This window comes from Peromyscus californicus, unplaced genomic scaffold (assembly GCF_007827085.1).
Source record: "Peromyscus californicus insignis strain IS unplaced genomic scaffold, ASM782708v3 Scaffold_3__1_contigs__length_106647218, whole genome shotgun sequence".
Classification (NCBI taxonomy): Eukaryota; Metazoa; Chordata; class Mammalia; order Rodentia; family Cricetidae; genus Peromyscus; species Peromyscus californicus.
In genome coordinates, this window is record NW_026294551.1 from 13415117 (window position 1) to 13429840 (window position 14724).

Below are 14724 nucleotides of genomic sequence, written 5' to 3' on the forward strand. Positions count from 1 at the left end.
AAACTGGATTTTTTTTTTTTTGAGAGAAGGGGGCAGCGAATAAACGTAAGTCGGTAGAGGAGGTAGAAGATCTGGGAGGAGCTGGGGAGGGGAATAAATATGATCAAAGTATATTTACAAAGAATAAACAAAACCGTTATTTTATAAAACAGCCTAGAGGTGGGTTAGCCTTACTTAAGGTTTTGGGAGGATGTGTACAGCCTCTACGCAAACACTACACTACATTTAAGGGACAGAGCTCAGAACAAGTTCTTACAAATTTAAAGATTTGGAATCATATCAAGTGTATATGGGACTTGAACATTTGTAGATTTTGATACCCCAGGGATTCTAGGACCAGTTCCCTGCAGCTATTGAGAAATGACCAAGCATCAAATGCACTCTGACCTCTCTTTCCTTTCCCATTCCTCCTCTCCCCTCCCCTCCTCCCTCCCCTCCCCCTCTACTCCTCTTCCCTCCTTTCCTTCCCTAATAGAACCTCCTCATTTGTTTTGATGATTCACTCTTGGGTGATCGTCTGTAGTTTCAAGATCATTTCCCAGAAGGTACCATGTTCAGGATCACACGGGCAGTCTGAGACTGAGGCTGTTCACGGGAGCCACAGTGAGCTGCTGAGGGCAGCCCCAGGGCTTCGAGTGGCGTGGCGTGGCGTGTGGGCGCCTCTGCTTCATTGAGTTTCAAACTGACACTTCTTGTCAAGGGGTTGCTTCACTGGTCTCCGCTGACCGTTTTGGCATGAAGCCCAACGGAAACAATGGTGCCCTTTTCTCTGAATAGTCCTTCGGGTCACCTCAGAGAAGACCAGGGCCGGGAACTGAGGGTGGAGAGGGCAATTAGGGAGGAGGAGGAGGAGGAGGAGATGTGGATTTTCAAAGGTCAGCCGGAGTATGATTAGCGATTGCCTGGAGATTTATTCCAAGTGCCTTTCCTGACTAGAAAAACAACAATAAAGGGAAAAAAAAAAAAAAAACCACCCAAGCCCATGAGTGGGGTAGAAGTTGAAGAACACTTTAATTCATAAGGAAAAGGGCTTGAATAATTGATGCCGCCGCCCTGCCAAAGATAATTTCAGCCAGCTCCCTCTATCTCACAAAGACATTTAGCATTGATTGAGATCAAAGTATCAGGAACCCCTGCTGCTAGGCTGAAAGGCAGAACTCGCAGTGGCCTTTCTCCGCTCTGATAATGTCGTCTTTATGTAGTTAATAAACTGCACACTTCAGTCAAACTATATCATTACAGAAGACTTAGGGAGCTAATAATTTAAAAGCAAAGAATTGCCTCTGTTCCTCACTTTGAACTAAACAACATTCTGTTGAATGAGGGGGACATCAAAGTCTTGTCACTATTACCAGTGTGGCTCTAGCAGAAGGCCCCACAGAGTGGGTACTTCAGTCATCAAGGGGAAAAGAAAGAGAAAGAGAGGGAGAGATTAAAGACATTGGCTTATCCACCCGAAGGCGGTACCAGGTGTTTTGATTATTATTATTTGTACTGGGCAAGCATCAGGTGGTTCTCGTATCAATGCGTGTCCTTGTCCAACTGATGCCCGTGAACCGGGTCAGACAGTTCACTTTTCACCTTGGCCCTGCTCTGAACTTTGTCCTGATGATATCTCTGCCTCTAGCCTGCCAGCCCTGCAAGTCACCCTGGCTTCCCTGGGTCCTGTTTAGGTGGCTTGCTTGACCTCTCTTGGTGCCGGGTCATGGAGCGGCACACTCTCCCTTCAGTGTGGGCTTGCCGTCGGTCATTACGTGGCTCACAAGTTGTGGGATGGATAACCCCATTTCATAGCAGCTCACCCTCAAGTTACTGGGCTGTATTGCTTGATAAGAGGGATGTTGTTTTAACCTCACACACTTCCCCAGGAGGTATTCTGAGGTGTAGTCACTCAAAACAGGGATTTTCATGCAAATGGTTTGAGAGGAACTCTGGGCAAGCAATGTCTATAGACAGAAGGAAGAGGGATAAACAGAGGAACGGAAGAGAGGCCTCCATTGAAATCAAGTCTGTCCCCGGCTGCATGGGAGCTTCGCAATAAATAATGGTCCCTTTGGGGTAAGGGGGCTGTCTTATGTACTCTATATCAATCACCTGATGGCTGTGGCTGTTGAGATCGTGTGTGTGTGTGTGTGTGTGTGTGTGTGTGTGTGTGTGTGTGTGTGACATTTCAGACATGTCCTACCTAAGTGATTTGTTAGGTCAATGACAATGTTTAGGACTGAGCCTTTTGCAGTCAATACTTAGAGCAGCTGGGAGATGGTGTGTTAGCCTGCAGAGGGGATCTGGGCAGGGTGGTGCTGAGGGCAAAGTGATTTGTTTACCAGATGACTAGAAATTTGCAAAGTGTAAGCCTGGAATTTTATCTCCAGGAAAACATGTATTTATAAGAAGTTCTGAAAAAAAAAGTTCTGTTGTCACCTGGGAATGGTGGTACATTCCTGTTGTCCCAGAACACAGCAGGTAGAGACAGTAGAATAACGAAATCAATCAAAACTAGTTTCAGCTATGTGGTGAATTGAAGGCTAACCTGGGCTAATTCTGTTTCAAGAACAGAAGAAAAAACAAGTTCTGTTGTTTTTATTCTTCATCTCAGTTGTCCCCATCATCCTGGGTCCATCGTGTCCTTTCCGGACACTTTACACATATAATCTTACTGAGTTCTTTCAAACTGAAATCCAGCGAGGTTCTGAACAGCTTGAGCAGATCATGGGCAGAGATGTTTATTGCTCTGTTGTTTACAGCCGGAGAGGTTTGGGAACAAGTATTTCCCCAACACTGAGCACGGCAAAGTAAAGGCTGCCTTTGTAGAAAGGCATGGTGTGCAGTTAATAAAGACTCTGTGATGACGCAGGGATGGATCCATAATGCACTGCTGGAGAGAAAAAATAGGCCTTGGTGGCTCAGTGGGTAAGGTGCTTCCTGAGCAAGCTGGAGGACCTGGGTTTGGCTCCCAGGCACCCACATAAATGCCAGGTGGGTATGCAGCAACCTGTAATTCTGCTTCTTGGAGGACAGAGGAGGAGAAACCTCGGAGCAAGTGGTCTAGCTGAGTAAGTCAGTATGAGTGAGGTCTGGTTCAATTGAGAGACCCTGACTTGGTGAATAAGGTGTAGAACCATGGAGGAAGACTCCTGATATCAACCTGGAGCCTTGAAAAACACCTGCACATATGTGTAGATGTGCCCCCATACACATACAAACGCATTCATTCATATATACACGCCACACACATACATGCTTGGTGTAAGTGTGGATGTGAGTTCTGGGGCACCTGCTGAAGTATCCAAGTGTTTGTGTCCCACAGCAAAGAATTGCTCCAGGGACCCACAGTTACAATAGGAAAAGAGACAGTTTATTAAGAAAGGGAAAACATTCTGAGAATGGGAGTGGACTAGTAGGTAGGGAGGAAATCCCTGAAGGCATTGGGTCACGAACCACATGACCAGTTATAGGACATTTACATAGTATCATGTGCCTTTCTGGGCATGCTGTGTTGATTGTATGATGCTCTGTTTGGGGAAGGGCATTCAGTCTTTCTCTACCAACTGGTTTCTTTCATATGTTAATGTTAATGACGCTTTTCTTCAGGTTTTATTCTTCTGCCACATGCATATATGCGAAAAAAACAAAGTGGCCAGTGGTGTGTGTGTGTGTGTGTGTGTGTGCAAATGTGTAGGTGTGAGTGCACATATGTGTGAAGGCCTGAGGACAACCTTGGGTGCTATGCTCAGGAACATTGTCCACCTCCTTTTTTTAAAAAAATATTTTATCTGACTTGTACATGCCTGGTGCTTGCAGAGGTCAGAAGAGGATGTCATTTACCCTGGAATTATACTGGAAGTATAGATACAGATGGTTGTGAGCTACCTTGTGGGTGCTTGAATCCAAACTGCAGTCCTTTGGAAGAGCAGCAAGTGTTCTTAATGCCTGAATCATCTCTCCAGCCCCTGTCCACCATCATTGAGACAAGGTCCGTCTCATCACCTGAAGCTCATCCACGTGGCTGCTGTGGCTGCCTGGTGTACTCCACGGGTCTGCCGGTCTCCATTTCCCCAGCACTGGGGTGGGGAGTGTGCAGCACCTTACTCAGCATTTCCATGAGGTCTAGGGATTGCACTCAGACCTCTATGCTTATGAGGCAAGCACTTTGTCAACTGAGTGCTCTCCTTGGCACCGGTTTCTTTAATGTGCATTTCATGTTTTTTTTCCTTAATTTTTTTATTCTCAATAAAACATTAATTTTGAAGTTGGGGGGGAGGCTAATTTGAGATCTTTCTCTTCCTCCTACTCCATTAACAATGACAGTCACAATGCTAACTCATGTTTATTAAGGACTCTTCCGATGGGACAGGTACGGTCATTACTATATTCTAGAGAGAAGAAATTAGAGGCTCAAAAAAGTCACACAACTGATCCAGGGTGGAGAGTCAGGAGGCCTGAGATTGAGAGTCCTGTGATCTTTCTGTTTCATCCACTGTTTATCAGCGGAACTTTATCTGCGAAACACAAACCAGCCGTAGCATCTGGGGAAGGGGTTAGAAGCTGCGAAGCAGCAGAGCTGGCCCTGCTGATAAACAGCGGACTGCACACAAAGGGCTGGTCAGCGTGGGGCCGGAGGACACAGCTGTCTGTAGGGTGGGAAAGACAGACGTGCCTGATGGATGACATTGATGTCACAATGAAAGGACCGTTTTCTGAAAGAACGGAACTGTTGTTAAAAGGCAAAGGCACATGAATCACAGAGACACTGATCTGCTCGGTGTATCTTCTGAGCAGGCAGTATTTTTTAAAGGTACGTTTTCATTGAAGTTTGGCATAAATAACAAAGTGCACAGAACAACTGGGGTACAGCTTGGTGGCTTCTTCACAAAGAGAACTCTCTCTTGTAAGGGGCTTCCAGCTCTCTGGGGTTGTCAGCCAATAATATTCCCCTTAATAAAAGTAGCCATGACCCTGACATCTAATACTTTAGATTAGTTTGGATGTTTTTGAATTTCATGTAGATGAGACTTCTTGAATGTTATGTAAATGGGTCATAAGGTATGTTAGTGAGATTCATTATATATATATATATATATAGTGTTGATTCATGCTCACTGAGCAGAGATATCTGTCATCTATCTATCTATCTATCTATCTATCTATCTATCTATCTACCTATCTATTTATCTGTCATCTATCTATCTGTCTGTCTATTATCTATCTATCTGTCTGCACATGGTTAAACATATGCAGAGTGAATTTAATAATCCATTGAGTGGATACATGTTGCATATGGTGAGGGTAGAAACTAAAATTTATGAATTCCACTATCCATACTCCTTTTATGTTGCCTAGGGAATAGATCTGGGCATTTCTTCTGAGGAATGGAATGCTCAGTTGTGGGGTACATGTATGTTCTACATGAATAATTACCATCAAAAAGTTTTGCAAAGTGATTACACCAAGTTATGTCCTTTCTAGTGTGTGGGGTTTCTACTTACTCTTTGTATTTTGGCCCCATGGTATTACTTTAAAGAATTTAAACACATAAATGCTTTTCCCTATGGTTATGGCCCATTTGGATATTCTCTTCTTATGAAGTCCTATTCAAATCTTTTGTTGAAAGTACTATTAATTTATTTTAAGTCAGGGTCTTACTGTGTATCCCTGGCTGGCCTGTGACTCACAATGTAGGCCAGAGTGGCCTTGAACTCACAAGGCCTCTGCCTCCTGAGTGCTGGGATCAAAGGTGTACATCCCCATATCTGGTGACAGCACTGTTTTAAACAATAGTTACCATCATTCTTTGTAAATGGGTTTTTCTTTGGGCTGCCAGCTCACCAAAAATGACATGGAGACTTATTGTTAATTATAAAGGCCCAGTCTTAGCTTTGACTTATTTCTAGCTAGCTCTGAAAACTTAAATTCACCCATTTCTATTAATCTATGTGCTGTTACATGGCTCGTGGCTTTTACCTCTCTTCCTGCATGTCTTGCTTCCTCTGCATCAGGCTGGGAACTTCTCCTTTCTTCTTCCTACAGTTCTCTCTGTCCAGAAGTCCTACCTATGCCTCCTGCCTAGCTATTGGCCATTTAGCATTTTATTAAACCAACCACAGTGACATATCTTCACACAGTATAAAGGAATATTCCACAACTGATGGTAGAAATCCAGCTTCTTCTATTGACCGTTTAAAGATACTGGTCTAGGTGATTTCTTTCCCTTGCTCAAAGGTGCTTGTAGGTATCAGTGCTGTGTCTCAGGCAGAAGAAGTGCTTGCTGCCTGACAGTACCAGACTGAAAACCTGAGTTTCATTGCTGGAACCTACATAAGGTTGGAAGGTGAGAACCAACTCCACAAAGTTGTCTTTCTGACTCTCACATGTGTGCCATGGTACCTGTATTCCCATATCCCCCTCCACATAATCAAAAATTTCAAATCATTATTTTGGGTGTATGGGTCTTTGTCTGTATGTATGTCTGTGCACCAGTTGTGTGTAGTACCCTCAGAAGCCAGAAGACAGTGTTGGATCCCCTGAAAGTAAAATTACAAGCCATTCATGGGCTGTCACCTGTGTGCTGGGAATCAAATCTGAGTCCTCTGGAAGAGCCAGTGCTCTTTCATGCTGAGCCATCTCTGCAGTCCTCCTCCTCTCCCCAGTTAAAAAAGCTCAGGTATCCACTTTTCACTAAGGCACAATATGTCTACACTGACTTCCTTTGCATTAGGATGTTAGCCACCTGCCTAAGCATACACATGCTAGAAGGGAGCAGAATGAAAAGCATGGAAGATCCTTTTGAGCAGTATGGAGCTGAGGCTCGCTCTGGTTACCATGGTTAAGGAAGTTTGAGAGATGGGTATAAAGGCAATCAAGAGCGACAGGAGATGTCTCAGAAGTGCTAGGCAGATCTCAGAAGAGCTGTAACATCCCCCAGCCTGCCAGTGTTTCAACAGCAGCTCCCTCATCCAGCAGAGGGTTGGCTGTATCACTGCCTCTGAGAGGAGGCATCCTGCTCAGCTCGGAGTCACCTGCTGCTGTGAATGGGTGCTGCTTTCTACCCTCTGGCTGGAGGCTGCCACACAGATGCTCCCATGGTCTCTGGGAAAAGTCTTCTCATTGTGTGAGAAGTCACACATTTCTATTTTTCTCTTAAGACTTGGTTTCAGCAAGAGTTATGTATGTGTATATCCAATTTCCCAGCACATTGCCTTTTCTCACTGTATGTTTTTGGTAAACTTGTCAAAAATCAATTGAGAGGATGAGGAAGAAGGATGAACTCATTATCATGAGTTCAAGGCCAGCCTGGGCTACATAGCTCCAGATTGGCCTGAGCTGCAGTGGAAGACCCTGTTTCAAAAAGAAAACAAGGACTGTGGTGGCTCACGCCTTTAATCCTAAGCACTTGGGAGGCAGAGGCAGGTGGATCTCTGTGAGTTCGAAGCCAGCCTGATCTACTGGTCTACAAAGTGAGTTCCAGGAAGGATAACCAGACTACAATCTTCAGCCTCAGAAGCTAGGTAACAAGAAGGACCCTAAGAGGGATGCATGGATCTCCCTGGGAAGGGGAGATAGATGAGATGTTCTGGGTAAACTGGGAGTGGGTGGGGGTGGGGTAGAGGAGAGGAGATGGGGGAATGGGAACATGAGGGATCAGGATGGTTGAGTTGGGGGTGGTACAGAGCAGGAGAGTAATAGAAGAGTTATTTTGATAGAGGGGGCCATTATGGGGTTAGGGAGAAACCTGGTGCCAGCAAAACTCCCAGGAATCCACAAGGATGATCCCAGCTGAGACTCTTAGCAACAGTGGAGAGGGAGCCTGAACTGGCCTTCTCCTGTAATTAGATTGGTGACTACCCTAATTGTCATCATAGAGCCGTCATCTAGTAACTGATGGAAGCAGATGCAGAGATCTACAGCCAAGCACTGGGCCGAGCTCCGAGAGTCCAGTTGAAGAGAGGGTAAGGGAGGCCTTACCCTTCCTCAATGGGGAGGGAGAAGGAGTGGATGGGGGGAGGGAACGGGAGGAGAGGAGGGGGAAACTGTGGTCAGTATGTAAACTAAAATAAAGAAAAACAGATAAAATAAAAAATAAAAATATCTTCATATATACAGATCCATGAAGAAAAAAATCAGTTAACCATATATGTGTGAATTGGTTCCTGTGTCCTGGTTTTGTTCCATTAGTTCATGCATCTTTTTCTATGACAATATCGTGCTGCTTTGTTTAAAGATTGCTTCTTATTTAGTCTCTGACAATTCCTTCCTGTATACCATGTGTCTTGCTCATAGCCACTCCCAAGTCCCCTCCCCCTCATCTAGATGCCCCCAACAAGCCTCCCGCCTTCATGTTCTCTTTTGCTTTTCTTTTTTTATTAACCCACTGAATCCAGTTAGTGCTGCCTGCACACACATGGGCTTGGGACTATCTTCTAGGGGTGGGCAACCTACCAGGGGTATTCTCCTAAGAAAACCTAACTTACATTATTCTCCCTTCCTCAGGAGCCATCAGCTGCCGATATCTCCTCAGGGTAGAGGTCTGCCTCAGGAGCCCCTCCTCCACCTGTGAGCTCGTGTGTGCATCAGCTATATCGTGTTTAAAAGAGAGCATTGCACAGCACCCCTCCCCATCCTCCAGCTCTTACACTCTTTCTGTCCCCTCTTCTAAGATGGTCCCTGAGTGCCAGGGATGAAGTGGGGCATTGATGTGTTTCATTCAGGATTGAGCACTCAGTGGTCACTTATTCTCAGAACTTTGGCCATGTAGGAGTTTGCTTTAACTGCTGTCGATGGCAAAAAGAAGTTCCTCTAACCAGATTGAGAGCGGCACTAATACATTGGTGAAAACATACCTGTCTACTTACTTAAGTTATTTTTTTTAAAGACTTTTATTTTTATACATGCGTTTATCTGCATAAGTGTATGCCATATATGTGTGGGTGCCTGTGGAGGCCAGAGGAGGGAGCTGAAGTTATAGGTGTTTGTGACCTGATCAATGTGGATACTGGAAAGACACCCTCTTCTGACCTCTGCAAGCACCAGGTACATAAAATAATTTGTAGCTGGAGCTTTCCTGGTCCTGCCTGGCCCATGGTCAGGACAAATCTCTCTCACCTGCTGGTCCCGCAGCTGCTTAGACCCAACCGAGTAAACACACAGAGACTTATATTACTTATAAACTGTATGGCTGCAGCAGGCTTCTTGTTATCTAGTTCTTATGTCTTAAATTAACCCATTTCTATTAATCTATAAGTTGCCACATAGCTCATGGCTTACCAGTATCTTAACATCTTCTCATGGGGGAGGCTGGCAGCGTCTCCCCGCCTCAGCCTTCCATTTCCCAGAATTCTCCTCTCTCCTTGTCCCGCCTATACTTCCTGCCTGGCTGTTGGCCAATCAGTGTTTATTTATCAATCAATCATCCACAGCACTTCCCCTTTTTCTTTTTTTCAAAAAGGAAGGTTTTAACTTTTACATAGTAAAATTACATATAACAAAACAATTACCAGGCAAGAATTAGTTACAATGTAGATGTAACAGTCTTATTAAATAAGAAACACAGAGCCAAATTCAGAGTTAAAAGTCCAAGAGGTCAGAGCAGTAGCTAAGAGCTGATACTAAAAAACCTTTCTTACCCTTGGCTGCCTCTGTTGTCCTTCCCCTCAGAAAGAGACCTACTTCCTGTGTATCTGTCTTTTTATTGATTTTCTGTTCTGCCTCCTCATTGGTTGTAAACCCAACCACATGACCTCCTCGTCACTCACTGCCTGTCTATACAGACCTCCAGGTCTTCTATGGTTGGTATTGAGATTAAAGGCGTGTGTCTCTATGCTGGCTGTATCCTTGAACACACAGAGATCTGCCTGTCATGTGATCGGGATTAAAGGTGTGTGCCACCACTGCCCGGCTTCTGCTATGGCTTGCCATTAGCTCTGACCCCCAGGCAACTTTATTTATTAACATACAAATAAAATCACATTTCAGTACAAATAAAATATCACCATAATAATTTATTTTTTTTAAAAAAAAGAAAAAAAAAAGAGGTGGACAATGTTCCTGAGCATAGCACCCAAGGTTGTCCTCAGGCCTTCACACATATGTGCATTCACACCTTCACACGCATGTGTTGCCTGCATGTATATCTGTGTAGTCCTTGCAGTCTGGTGCCCACGGAGGTCAGACTACTGAAGGTGTTGGATTCCCTAGAACTGTAATTACAGACAGCTGTGGTCACTGTATGGGTGCTGAGAATCAGACCCAAATCCCCTGGCTGAGCAGTCAGTGCCTTTAACTAGTGAGCTTCTCTCCAGCCCCCAGAGTTTGCTCTTTAATTGTTTACTAGTATGCATTAGTTGTACATATCAAGCGACTTCAATTTCCACACATGCAAACACCATGTCCTGGTCAAGCCCAGTTTTTTTTTTTTTCCTACCCATCCCTGAGAGTAAGTTTCTGTGCTGTTCATAGACTCGATTTCAGCTATAGACAGACCCAAATTTATCCCTGTATTTTTGGTTCATGTATAGCGATAAATTCTTACGGGGCTTCAGGTAGGCTGTTAGTCCCCTACAAGCAAAAGTTAATACAGCATGCTGCCCACATAAACATTAATGCGAAGACGTCTGATCAGAAGTTGCAGTATTCTCCTTGGAATTTTTTCAAGTCTCTGAGTGCATGAAATCCTTGCAGAAAGTCTATGTTCCTCCTCTGCACGAAGTGAAATCAAGGCTGGGCCCTAAAGAAAGAGAGTTATGGTTCAGTGAGACTTTAGAAGGGGCATCCTGGGTTGGTTCTGCTTCATTTCTGACGATTTTATCATCCGAATGTCTCAGAACATTTCAGGCTGCTACAAGAAAATACTGCAAACTGTGTGGCTTGTGAATATCACTATGTCCCACAGTTCTGGAAGCTACATAAATTATAGCCCCAGTAGATTTGATGTCTGGTAACCCTGCGTTCTGCTTCCTGGAAGGTGCTTTCAAGTTTGTCCTCCAGTGGTGGAAGTGGAAGGAGCAGAGCTGTTGTTTGAGGATTCAGCAGGGCTCCGAACTCATGATCTAATCGTTTCCCAAAGGCCTTGGCAACTAATGCACACTGGTGGGTAGGTTCACCATAGGAATGGGTTGGGAGGGATAGCAGTTTTGGACCCTGAGAAGGATAGAAAACATCCATTCAAATGCTCATTAGTTAAACATTTATTGGGTTTAAGGGCTAAGTATAAGGCTTCATGAGAGAGAAGGTTGGGCTTCAAGATAAAACTAATAGGGTTCTTTTCTGTCTAGAGGATAGGGGTCCATTCAGGTGCCCCCTTTATCACTGGCAAAGTGATGAAATCCAGCTGAGCTACTGAAGCACATTTCTTTGAGCACTATTACTTGATGATTCAAACCGTTTTCAAAATGGGTAACACCCCAGAGGGTTGTCTGGTTCTGTTTTTTCCTAGAAATCCAAACTTAGGGATTTTCTTAAAGACTTGCCATTCTCTTCACTCCTGTGGCGACTGTACCACCAATGCTGTGATGGATGATGGTCCTGGACCAAGGAAGATCGTGGGCAGAACCTCCAGGTATACACAGCTGGTCCAATTGAGACCAGAGGACCTCGCGTGGTAATGAGTGCTCTGGGTGCCCACCCAGGCGTGGGGAGAGGTGAAAGGGCACAGAACAGCGGCCCGTGTGTGTTTTCCTTCCTCAACAGCTCATCTTCAATGACTTGAGTGGATTTGGAGTTACCTGGGAGACACACCTGGGGGTGGGCCCATGAGAACATTTTCAGAGAGGCTTAACTGGAGGGAGGATGGAGCCTGAATGTGTGCTGCACACCTTTGTAGGCTGGGGTCTACGAGGAGAAAGCAAACGGAGCATCAGCATTCCTCTCTCGCTGTTTCCTGACTACAGAGACAGAGTGGCCAGCTGCCAAACGCTCCTGTGGCCATGCTTTCCCTCCAGGATGGACAGAATCCCCTCATCCTATGAGCCCACACACTCTTCCTTCAAGCTGATTTTTGTCAGGAATGCGACATGATGATGAAGTGTCCAATCTCTCCCCTTTACTCTCCCCCTCTCTGACTTCCTCTCTAGCCTCTGTCTTTCCTCTTCCTCTCCCCCCTTCCTCCTCTCCCCATTTCTTTCTTCTCTCTCCCCCTTTCCTCTCCTGCTTCCTCCCTCTCTCCTGTCTTCCATGTCCCAGCAGTTGAAAGAGAACACAGCTCTGTGTGGACTTCCAAAGGAACTGGGTCCAGCTGCCTGGCAGAAGGTGGCTTCCGAGCAATGGCCCCTGAGCTTGTGAAATAGAGCCTCTCAGAGGGCTCCAGGCTGCTCTACCCAGTAGCTGTTTCCCTGACTTCTCCGTTCCAGAGAGGAAATCTCAGGCATGTTTCTCTTCTGCTCAGGACCGGGGATTATGGATCTTAAACTCTCTCCTCCAAGCCATGTTCAAGTTTTTGACTTAAAAGGGAAATGTTTCATTTTCGGCCAAATGTATCCCCCTCCTTCCCCCTTGCTGGAAGGAGAACAAAGCAATTCAAATCAGAAAACACAGGGAACTCCCCGCACACTGTCCACAGGGACCAGGCTCCCAACCAGATCCCACGGCATTTGATTGAAGTACCACTGAACCCCTCTGCGTTTGTTCAAATGTCATTTAAATAGAAATGTTTCAAATCTCTGCCAAGGAACTGCCCAGGGGGTGACATGGGACGGAGTCGGCCCTCTCTGCTCTGCAGGCGGCTGTAGGCCCAGACTGCAGGGCGGGACCCAGGCCAGGTGGACTCAAGGGGTTCACAGGGAAAACAAGTGGTGGGAAAAGAGAGGAGAGAAGAAAGGGGGTGAAGGAAAGGAGGCAGAGGAGAAGAACCCTGGGCAATTTTTACCCTGAAGATGGCTGCTACAAATGAGGTTAATGAGATGCTTGCATTCTGGCTCTCTCTCTCTCTCTCTCTCTCTCTCTCTCTCTCTCTCTCTCTCTCTCTCTGTCTCTGTCTTTTCATACCACCCCCAACCCTTTTCCTTTCTTTCTTAAAAACATACAACATACAGACATGCAAAGCCAGGTTTGGTGACCAAACTCATTAAGGTTCATTCAAATCATAAGCCATTCAAGGCTGATGCACCTGCTCAGCTATTTTATTTTTATTATTGTTGTTACCAGCTGCCTTGCCAGGGCTTTACCAGGGAAGATGTACAGGATTTGGTTTGCAACTGGGGCTGAAGGTACGGGTATTGGTTTTCTGATCTCACATGATCACGGTGGCTATGGGGTCTGGGATCTGAGACATTGCTGGTATTCATCCCTGGGAATCATCAGCCAGCCCTGGTGGTGTGTACCCTCCAGATGTCCAACAGGAAAGTGTCAGGTAACTCACCCATTGCTCCCTAAGTTGCAATCACCGGTCATTTTCTTGTTTTGTAGTTCTGATTGAAAGTTTGTGGTAAAGGGCTGGGTAAGCGGCTCAGTGGTTAAAGTGCTTATTGGAAAAGATTAGGACAGGAGTTCAGATCCCCAGAACTCACATAATGCCAAGTGGGCATGGTGCCCTACCTATAATCCCAACACTCAGGAGTTGGAGATGGGGATCCCCAGAACAAATGGGCTAGCCAGACTAGCTGTATTAGTGAGCTCCAGCTTCAACTGAAAGACCTTGCCTCAAAGAATGAAGTGGGGAGCGGTCTAGGAAAAAACCCATTATCAACCTCTGGCCTCTACACACATATTCTCATGTACACACACACACACACACACACACACACACACACACACACACACACACCACACACACACGAGCTTCCACATAGGCAAACATGTCTACACACATACTACTTAAACATGAGAAAAAATAGAAATAATAATAAAAGTATTTTTTAAACTTGATGGTAAAATAATTGCTACTAACACTATTGCTAAAGTAGATATTTTGAAGGAGTAATAGTTCTGGCTTTCTACATGATCACAATTTGAAAGAGGCTGGAGTTATGATGGTTAGTTTTGATGGTCAGCTTAACTGTCTAGAATCACCTGGAAAGAAATTCTCAATGGAGGATTATATAGATCATTTTGGCCTGTCGACATGTCTTTGGGGGGATTATCTTGATTATATTTATTGGGATGGGAAGATCCACCCACTGTGGGTAGCACATTCCCTAGGCAAGTATCCTGAGCTGTATGAAAATGGAGAAAGCCAGGTGAGTACAAGTAAACATGCCTGACTTCATTGCACTCTGCTACTGACTGTGGATGTCATGTGACTAGCCCCTTCAAGTTCCTGTTGCCTGGCCTTCCTGCAATGATGGACTGTAACCTGGGGTTGTTAGCCAAATAAACCTTACCTCCTTTAACTTGCTTTTGTTCAAGTCGTTTATCATACTAGCAAGGAAATTAAGATAAAAGTGGAGGTTGTCCCTTCGTTTCTGGGGATCCATGAGCATGGATTAGGGTTAATCTGCTGCATTAGGACATTCCCAAGACAGCTGCAGTAGGTCTATCTGGTTGTAGAAGAGCTGAATGCCAGCCAGTATGAAGCATAGAGAACCTCTGTCTGCAGGCTTCATTCATGTCAAAACAGTGTTCCACGATTACATCAAATACCTTTCTTTCTCTCCCAGCCTTTTCCCATGGGAAGACTCTGAAGCAGTGGTCCTCCATATTTCTCCAGATGAGAACCAGTTTTGAAATACCAGGAGGTTCTTGTGGAACCTTACAGATTGGTAGTTGGACTTACCTCCTCTGTGAACTAAGATAATA

The 14724-nt window shown here is 45.1% G+C and overlaps 1 long non-coding RNA gene across 1 annotated transcript; it reads left to right on the top strand.

The window, feature by feature from the left end:
- The first annotated feature begins 7651 nt into the window (after positions 1 to 7651).
- LOC128122651 (uncharacterized) lies at positions 7652 to 14318 on the top strand. The gene is made up of 2 exons (XR_008222457.1): positions 7652 to 7946; positions 8488 to 14318. It is a non-coding gene; the product is annotated as an uncharacterized LOC128122651 (long non-coding RNA).
- Positions 14319 to 14724: the final 406 nt, after the last annotated feature.